We start from the raw sequence: 9,384 nt of genomic DNA, 5'->3' as shown, positions 1-9,384 counted from the left end.
ATTAGTTCACATTTATATTAAATATGTTTAGATTAGTTCATATTAGTATGAGATGTATGAACAAGTGTAGACTAATGTGAACTTCATTATGAGATGTATGAACTAGTGTAGACTAATGTGAATTTAGTTAGTGTGTTTACATGGAGTTTAGGCTAGATACATGTAGTAGTTCTACTATAAATACCCATGTATGCTAGCCATTTGGAACAAGTCAAGTTGAATGAAAAATATCATTTCTTCTCCATTCTTAAAGTGAGTTGTGAGTGTTTGAGTGTTTTGTTGTCTTGCTCTCCCAAATTAATTTTTTTTTTTCCAACAAAAGCATCATCATTCGCTTTAATCTTGTCATATGCTTCTATAAGCTTTGGTAGGAAAGCACGGCACGGAGGACACCAGTGTGCAGAAAAGCAAAGAAGAACATTCTTCCCAACAAGATCAGACACTGGAATCTACAAAAAAAAATCTGTGATGACTGACTGTAATTGTGGGAATGCAGGCAAAGACATCAACAGAAATGGGATGGAAGCTGTTTTGCAGTATGATTGGCAAAGAAAAATACATGAAAGCACATCTCATGTCAAAATCAGAAAAAAAAGATGATAACTCGACTAGCAAAGTCAAGAGTTATCAAAAAGTCATGTTAATATAACTAGGGTTACCAAATTATGAAAGTAAACAAGTATCTCACCTTAGCACCATCCTTCCCAATAACAAAATCACGATCTCCTGAAACCAAAAATGACTCAAGTGTCTGCGCTTCTCGTTTAGTTTTGTCTATCTTCTCAAGTTCAGCGAATCTCTCAGGTGTAAAAGGGTATGCTTGGATGCCGTGCTCCTCTGTGGCTTCAGCAACATTAGAATGAAGAGTCTTCCCATCAGATAGTTCAGCTTCTCGCAGCTCCTGTCCTTTAAGGGAAGTGAAAACCAAGGCAAGTTAGCAAATGCTTGTTTGAATGACTCTTCATCATCATCAAGCGGAATCATCACAATCTCAAAGTTTTCTCCCAGTTCCTTCAACTTTTTTATACACTTCAACCAGCTTTGGAGTGAAAGAAAGGCATCCATTGAATGCGGCCAGCGAGAAATAAAGGCCTACAGTCTTGCCTTCAAGCTCGCAAACTGCTACCTGATAGATATTAAATCATAGTGAAACAGCAGTAACAACAGTACGAATTAAACCATAAAGAACATAGTGTAAGGAACTCAATAAGGTACAGCAATTTGAACTGACCTTCCTCCCATCAGCGGCAAATACAAAGTCTCGTGACTGTGAGAGTAAGATAGATTTCAAGGATTGATCCCTCTTAGCTGCTTCTTCCCGTCTTTAAGTTTCTTTAACCCGTTCAGGAAGTAAAGTGTAACCTTCCACCCCATACTCAAGGATGATCTCAACCCCACCATCAGTCAATACCTTCCCATTTTCATCAAGGATCACTAGGTGGGGTATTCCTTTAACAGCAAACAGCTCATCCAGACGTTCATGGGTTTCAGAATCAGAGAAAGGACCGCAAGCCATAGCATTTTGGATAAGTAACCCATGAAAGACTCATCGTCCCCATCAGCAGAAAGGAAAACAACTTCAATTTCTCCTTTGGGAAGGAGCTCATTGTACACCTCTACCAAATTTGAGGTGAAACGTTGGCATGGACCACACCATGATGCCGAAAAGTATAACCCAACTCTTCCCCCTTTTTGAAGTATCAGGTTTAACCTAAAATTTTGAAAACAATGAGAAGCTTGGATTGTTGATAAATATAGTTGATCAACTCTGTTAATGATTTGAAAATCCACCTAATTCCTTTTTATCATATGGAAGTGATACAAACAGAATATAACACAATGGACGACAAGCAAATTTGTTACTCCCTCCATCCCAATTTGTTTGGCATAGTTTGAATAAACACAGAGTTTAAGAAAGTAATACATGAGCTAAATTGGTATAACTACCAAAAGTACAGTGATGGCAAACGAAATCTTTTTGTATACAATGATCCCATGACAAATTATGTCAACCGAAAAAAGGAACGTTATAGTTACAAGTTTCTAAATACAACAAGGTGTCAATCTGTAACAGCCCAGATATTGTCCGCTTTGCGCCTAGGCTCGCACGGCTTCAAAACGCGTCACTAGGGTCTAATACTTGTGTACTGATATACCCAGCATCTCTCACGTGTTTTGTCGATGTGGGATTCGCCTGGGGTGTCATATACACCCCTCCTTAGGTATTGTCCTTGGCGAGGTTTGCCCCATTACCTTCTCAAAGATGTGGGATTAACTCAGTTGGCTACTGAGGTTTGCCCCACCATCATTCAAGGATGCAAGCGGAATAGGTCTAACATCATACTTTGTCACATCCCAAACTACCCCCTAGACGTGATTGACACCCATGTCATGTTCCATATATTTAACTATTTATACAAGCACTGAGAGAAAATAAGTGCATGTCCAAAATCATAATTAATAATTAAATACGGAATAGTTATCAACCGAATCCATAATCTATTGATAGAAACTCTGTTGATTAGTGTAATTAGTAGAAAGATTTGATTAGATTAGATTTTATTCTCTAGCCTAATTATAGGCAGATTTTATTCTGTAGCTTGTACCGATTTCTTTTCCTAGTTTAGCCATAGGATTCATTGTATAAATGTCAGTACTCTTGATGTGAATAAATACATAAAAATACAAGAAGCTCTTTCTTCTTCTTGAAATCATCTAACTCAATGATTACTGAAATAATAAAACTCTAGCACAAATGATTGCCACGCTAAGACGGAAGAGCATCTAATAAAGTTACATGACTTTAACTGGCGGGCATGCAAACCGAAAGCAAAGGAAATAATTGGAATAAACTAGATAAAATTGAAAAGATGGCCTCAGCGAACAATGCGGTGGCTCACCTAAGCAACAGAATCAACCCTAGCGAATTCGTCAGCCACTAGCTCTATCGTCCGCAACAGCATAGAGATGCAGGTAAAGAGCGAGTTTATACGTAAATATAACCTAGTAAGATCCTTGACCCGCCCCTTTGAATACTCGTGGAACAAGTGTTAGAAAATACAAACACAACAAGAAGCACAAAAATTATGCATGTATTATAATATATCGCAAGTCTAATTGAAATATTCAACCGAGCATACCACTTCTCATAAAATTTTACACTAATGACTTGTCATATTAAGCGGTGGAGGAAATTAACCTTAACACCCCAACAAGTCTACGGCAGCATACGCTATGCTCCAATATCACAACAGCATACATAATGCCCCAAGTATATTACGACAGCAATGAAATAATATTGAATGCTCTAATGCCATGGAATGAAGCCACGCCACACAACCAATCAATCATTAAATTATTTTAGTATTTTAAATAAAATAGTATATTCACAGCTGGTGTGACGACCCAACCCGTCGTCTCATGTATTACAGTCCCGTTTCCCCATTTATTGTTCTTTCATGTTTTATTATCAGCAACGAGTGAGTTAGAGTTGAATTGAATTGGTTTGGATAGGAAATGAGACACTTAGTCTCTTTAAGGAAGGTTTGATTTGGAAAAGTCAACCGAACATTGACTTATTAGTTAGAAGGCTCGGATGTGAATTCCGGCGATTCGGTTAGCTTCGGGAGGTGATTTGTGACTTAGGAGTGCGATCGGAAATGATTTTGGAGGTCCGGAGTAGGATTAGGCTTGAATTAGCAAAGTTGGCAATTTGGCGAATTCCGGTGGATAGGTGAGATTTTGATCCGAGGGTCGGAATGGAATTCCGAGAGTTGCAGTAGCTCCGTTAGGTAACTTTGGATATGTGTGCAAAATTTCAGGTCATTCGGAGGTGTTTTGGTCGGGTTTTTGATCGAATGCATAATTCGGAAGTTTTTAAGAAACTTAGGCTTGAATTCGATGTGATTTGATGGTTTTAGCGTTGTTTGATGTGTTTTGAGGATGAGAACAAGTTTGAATGAGGTTTTAGGATGTATTGGTGTTTTTGGTTGAGGTCCCGGGGGCCTCAGGGTGAATTCGGGTGGTTGAACGAGAGGTTTTGAGGTGTGTTGCAGGTCTGTTGCTGCTGTCATCTGGTATTTCCGCTTCTGCGAAAATGGACCGCAGAAGCGGTTCCGCAGAAGCGGGTGAAGGAGCGCAGAAGCGGTTCGTGGCCTGGTGAGGAGATTCCGCAAAAGCGGAATATAGTCCGCAAAAGCGAGTCCGCAGGAGCGGACTGTCAACCGCAGAAGCGGTACTGGGTGATCCGCAAAAGCGGAAATTGTAACTTTAATGAAAAACCGCTTAAGCGGACTTCTGACCTCAGAAGCGGTCCCGCATAAGCGGAAGCGGGACCGCAGAAGCGGAAAACAACTGTTACAGAAGGGTTTAAAACATTAAATTTCATCCGCGAACAAGAGTTGGTTTCTACCATTTTTAAGCAACTTGGAGAGCTTTGGGCGAGAATTTTCAAGGTTTTTGAGTGAGAATCAATTGGAGGTAAGTCTCTTGGCCTAATTATTCAAGTTTATGGTAGAAATTATATGTAAATTGTGGAAAATTCATCAAAAACGGGTCAAGCTAGGGCTTGAAAAGTTGTGATGTAAAAACGGATTTTGAAAGGGCATTTGAACTCCGATTCTGGTAAAATTGGTATGTGTAGACTCGTGGCGAGACGAGGAATCCAGTGATGTAAATTTTATAATTTTTCGAGAAGTGGGCCCGGGGCTCGGGTTTTGCCAACTTAGTGAATTTTGGTGTTTTTCGAGTCTTTTCGATTGGGTTATGTTTCTTTAGCCTATTGTAATGTATTCGTTGTGGTTTTAATCAGAATCGGCATGTGAAGAGGTTGATTCGAAAGGCAAAGGCATAGCGAGCTAGACTTGTGGCCGGCTTGAGGTGAGTAATAGATGTAAATGATGACCTGAGGGTTTGAAACCCCGGTATATCACTTTGTGACGCTATATTGAGGCGAGACACGTACTCTATGACGAGTGCGGGGTCGATTATGACTGGGGATTTTGACCTAGTCTGTTCCGATTGATGTCCGTACTTGTTCTTGACTAGAAATTGTTTGGTAATCATCCTACTTGGATTTTATGAATATGTTCGGGGCTTTGTGCCTATCATTTGCATCCTTCAGGGATCCTTATCACTGTTTCCATGATGCTTAGCATATCTCATGATATCAGTCCTGAGTTAGACACTGCCTCGAAATGTTTAGTAAATAAATAAAGGTTTAAACACTTAGCTCTATAATTCCTAATAATTGAAACTAAAAATGAACAAATTGACTGTGCTCGAGTGGCTTGAATGCATATATATATAGACTGAGTGTGGATCGGGCTGCATGCCGCAGCAAATGCTACGACGATATTGCGCTTGGGTTGTAGGAGCCCCTCCGGAGTCTGAACCCCCACAGTGAGCGCGGGTACCCAAATGGATCGGGCTGCGCGCCGCAGGGGTCATGTGCATTGCATTGCATTCACGCATTTATATCTGTTGGTCTTAATTGTCATTGTCTGCTGTTGTTTCATCATTTAACGTGCTGAATCGTTGATTATAGCTTTATATTGTAATATTTCGGGATTTCTTACTTTCAGTCATTATATATGTTTATTACTCACTGAGTTGGAAGTACTCACTTTACTCCCTGCACCATGTGTGCAGATTCAGGTGCTCCGGAGACTTAGTGGAGCTGTTTGCTGTTTTCGTGAAGTTTATTTTCAGGAGTTGTTGAGGTAGCTGCCTGACGTCTGCAGGACCCGACTCCTCCCCTTTATTTCATTTATCTTCCCATATCCTAGACTTCTTTATTACTATGGATATATTACTCTGTTACATCTAGAGGCTCTAGACTCGTGACTCCAGATCTATTGGGGAATGTTTGGATATTCGTTATTATTTTCCGTACTATTTTATTTAGATTTGGATTGGAACCTTGATATTTGCTATTTTAATCGTATTATTTGTTAACGGATTGCGTATTTGGGTTGAGAGTATTTAATTGGTCGGGCTTGCCTAGCATTAGTGTTGGGCGCCATCACGACCGGGATTGGGGTCGTGATAAGTTGGTATCAGAGCCTAGGTTACTAAGCCTCGCGAGTCATGAGCCGGTTTAGTAGAGTCTCGCGGAACGGTACGGGGACGCCTGTACTTCTCCTCGAGAGGCTGCAGAACCTTTAGGAAAACTCCATATTCTTGAAATTCTTGTCGTGCGGCTTTGTGATTCGAGAACTAAATCTCTGTATTCTATTCTCTCGCAGATGGCGAGAACTCGTGCTACCGGACGCGATGGTCGACCACCAGTTCATGGTCGAGGTAGGGCAGCAGAGACAGCACCTGCTGACCCACCAGCTGCCACAGTTCAGGACCAGATTCCAGTTGTCGATGTCCCAGCAGCACCTGTGCAGGCACCAGCAGTGCCTATTGCTATTCCTGGTCTCTAGGAGACCTTGGCACAGAAACTATCAGTTTGCACTGGCCTGGCTCAGGCAGTCTCAGCTTCTACTGCAGCAGCTGCTTCCCAGACCGGGGGAGGACATCAGACCCCTGTTGCTCACACACCTGAGCAGGTTGCCAGGGATTTCAGACACTGGAAGCAGCCATAGCTCCGCCAGTTGCTCCAGTTGCACAAGTTCCAGCCTATGAGGTTCCAGCTATGCCGGACGATGAGCAGCGTCGTCTTGAGAGATTCGGAAGGCTTCAGCCTCCGACGTTCAGCGCTGCTGAGGGCGAGGATGCCCAGGGTTTTCTGGATAAGTGTCAGCGTATGCTTCGCACTACAGGGATATTAGAGTCGAGTGGTGTGGCTTTTACTACTTTCCAGTTCTCAGGGTCTGCATTCACCTGGTGGGAGGACTTCGAGAGGCGTAGGCCGGTTGGTGCAGCGCCCCTTACATGGCAGCAGTTCTCCACTCTCTTTCTGGAGAAGTACGTACCGCAGTCTCACAGGGAGGAGCTGCGTCGTCAGTTCGAGTGGTTGGTTCAGGGGGACATGTCTGTGACCCAGTAAGAGTTGAGATTCACGCAGCTAGCTCGGCATGCCACTTGGATGATCCCAACAGATCGTGGATGGCCTCAACTATTCACTCCGCATTTTGATGACCAGAGAGAGGGTTATGGGTGCCTCGTTTGAGGAGGTAGTTGACATGGCTCGAGAGATTGAGACGATTCGCCGTCGGGAGCGTGAGGAAAGAGAGGCAAAGAGGCCTCAAAGTTCAGGTAGTTTCAGTGGTGCTCCGTCTATCAGGCCTCCTCAGTCAGGTCGTCCAGAGTACAGTGGGGCCTCTTCAGGCCGCGGTCATCAGGGATTTCAGCTGGGCCAGACTTCACTTAGTGCCCTTCCAGCTCAGAGCTCTTCACCTGCCTCTTCAACCAAGGTTCTTCAGCAGCGAGGGGTTTCCATCAGTCCCCTTCTCCAGCACCGGGTAGTTGCTATGAGTGCGGTAAGTTCGGTCATATGAGGAGACAGTGTCCTCGGCGTCGTGGTAGTCAGTCTCAGCAGAGGGATCATCCCTCATCTTCTGCTCCTGTTTCATCAGCACCCGCCCAGTCAGCTAGGGGTGGAGGTCAGGTAGCCAGGGGCCTCCCCAGGGGTGGAGGCCGGACTGGCGGTGGTCAGGCTCGATTCTATGCTCTTCTGGAGAGGAAGGACGCCATTGCCTCAGATGCTGTTATCACAGGTATTATCTCAGTCTGCCACAGAGATGCCTCTGTCGTAGTTGATCCCGGATCTACCTATTCCTATGTATCTTCATATTTTGCTCATCACCTGGGTACTACCCGAGGTTGTCTTGCTTTGCCTGTTCACGTATCTACCCCGGTGGGTGACACTATCATTGTAGATCATGTATACCGATCCTGTTTAGTGACTATTGGGGATCTGGAGACCCGAGTTGACTTATTGCTGCTGAGCATGGTTGATTTTGATGTTATTCTGGGTATGGATTGGTTATCTCCGTACCATGCTATTCTGGACTGTCATGCTAAGACAGTTACGTTGGCTATTCCGGGTATTCCGAGGATTGAGTGGCGTGGTACGATTGATTATGTTCCCAGCAGGGTGATTTCTTTTCTAAAAGCCCAGCGGATGGTTGGAAAAGGTTGTCTATCTTATTTGGCTTTCGTGAGAGATATTGGAGCTGAGACTCCTAGTCTTGACTCCGTCCCCGTCGTGAGGGACTTCCCTGATGTGTTTCCAGCAGACCTGCCGGGCATGCCACCGGACAGGGACATTGATTTTGGTATTGACCTGGTGCCGGGCACTAAGCCCATCTCTATTCCTCCGTATCGCATGGCACCAGCAGAGTTGAAAGAACTAAAGGATCAACTTCAGGAACTCCTAGAAAAGGGGTTTATTCGTCCTAGCGTGTCACCGTGGGGTGCACCGGTTCTATTTGTAAAGAAGAAAGATGGCACAATGAGGATGTGCATTGATTACAGATAGTTGAACAAGGTGACAGTGAAGAACAAGTATCCACTACCTCGTATTGATGATTTGTTTGACCAGCTCCAGGGGGCAAGGGTATTCTCGAAGATTGATCTCCGTTCAGGCTATCACCAGCTGAAGATCAGGGAATCGGATATTATGAAGACTGCCTTCAGAACTAGATATGGGCACTATGAGTTCCTGGTTATGTCTTTTGGGCTGACCAATGCCCCAGCCGCGTTCATGCACTTGATGAACAACGTATTTCGGCCGTATCTGGATTCATTTGTTATCGTTTTTATTGATGATATCCTAGTGTACTCGCGTAGCCAGGAGGAGCATGCTCAGCACTTGAGAGTGGTGTTACAGAGGTTGAGGGAGGAGAAACTTTATGCAAAGTTCTCCAAATGTGAGTTTTGGCTTGGGTCTGTAGCTTTTCTGGGACACGTGGTGTCCAGTGATGGTATTCAAGTTGATCCAAAGAAGGTAGAGGCGGTGCAGAGTTGGCCCAGACCGTCCTTAGCCACGGAGATTCGAAGTTTCCTCGGTTTGGCAGGTTATTATCGCCGGTTCGTCCAGGGTTTTTCCTCTATTGCTTCGCCCTTGACTAAGTTGACGCAGAAGGGTGCACCATTCGTATGGTCAGACGAGTGCGAGGAGAGCTTTCAGAAGCTCAAGACAGCTTTGACCACAGCTCCAGTGTTAGTTTTGCCATCCGCCTCAGGTTCTTACACTGTGTATTGTGATGCTTCGAGAGTTGGGATCGGATGTGTGTTGATGCAGGAGGGTAGAGTTATTGCATATGCTTCTCGTCAGTTGAAGCCTCATGAGCAGAACTACCCCGTACATGATTTGGAGTTGGCTGCTATAGTTCATGCGTTGAAGATTTGGAGGCACTACTTATATGGCGTATCTTGTGAGGTATATACTGATCATCGCAGCCTTCAGCATTTGTTCAAACAGAAGGATCTTAA

The 9,384-nt window shown here is 43.9% G+C and overlaps 1 pseudogene; it reads right to left on the bottom strand.

Annotated features, from left to right (window-relative positions):
- Positions 1-317: 317 nt before the first annotated feature.
- The window catches only part of LOC109216767, a 20,157-nt pseudogene continuing 11,090 nt past the window's right edge, over positions 318-9,384 (bottom strand).

This window comes from Nicotiana attenuata, unplaced genomic scaffold, assembly GCF_001879085.1.
Source record: "Nicotiana attenuata strain UT unplaced genomic scaffold, NIATTr2, whole genome shotgun sequence".
In the NCBI taxonomy this organism is placed as follows: Eukaryota; Viridiplantae; Streptophyta; class Magnoliopsida; order Solanales; family Solanaceae; genus Nicotiana; species Nicotiana attenuata.
Note: the sequence above shows the minus strand (reverse complement) of the source record. Positions and strands in the feature narration are given on the sequence as shown.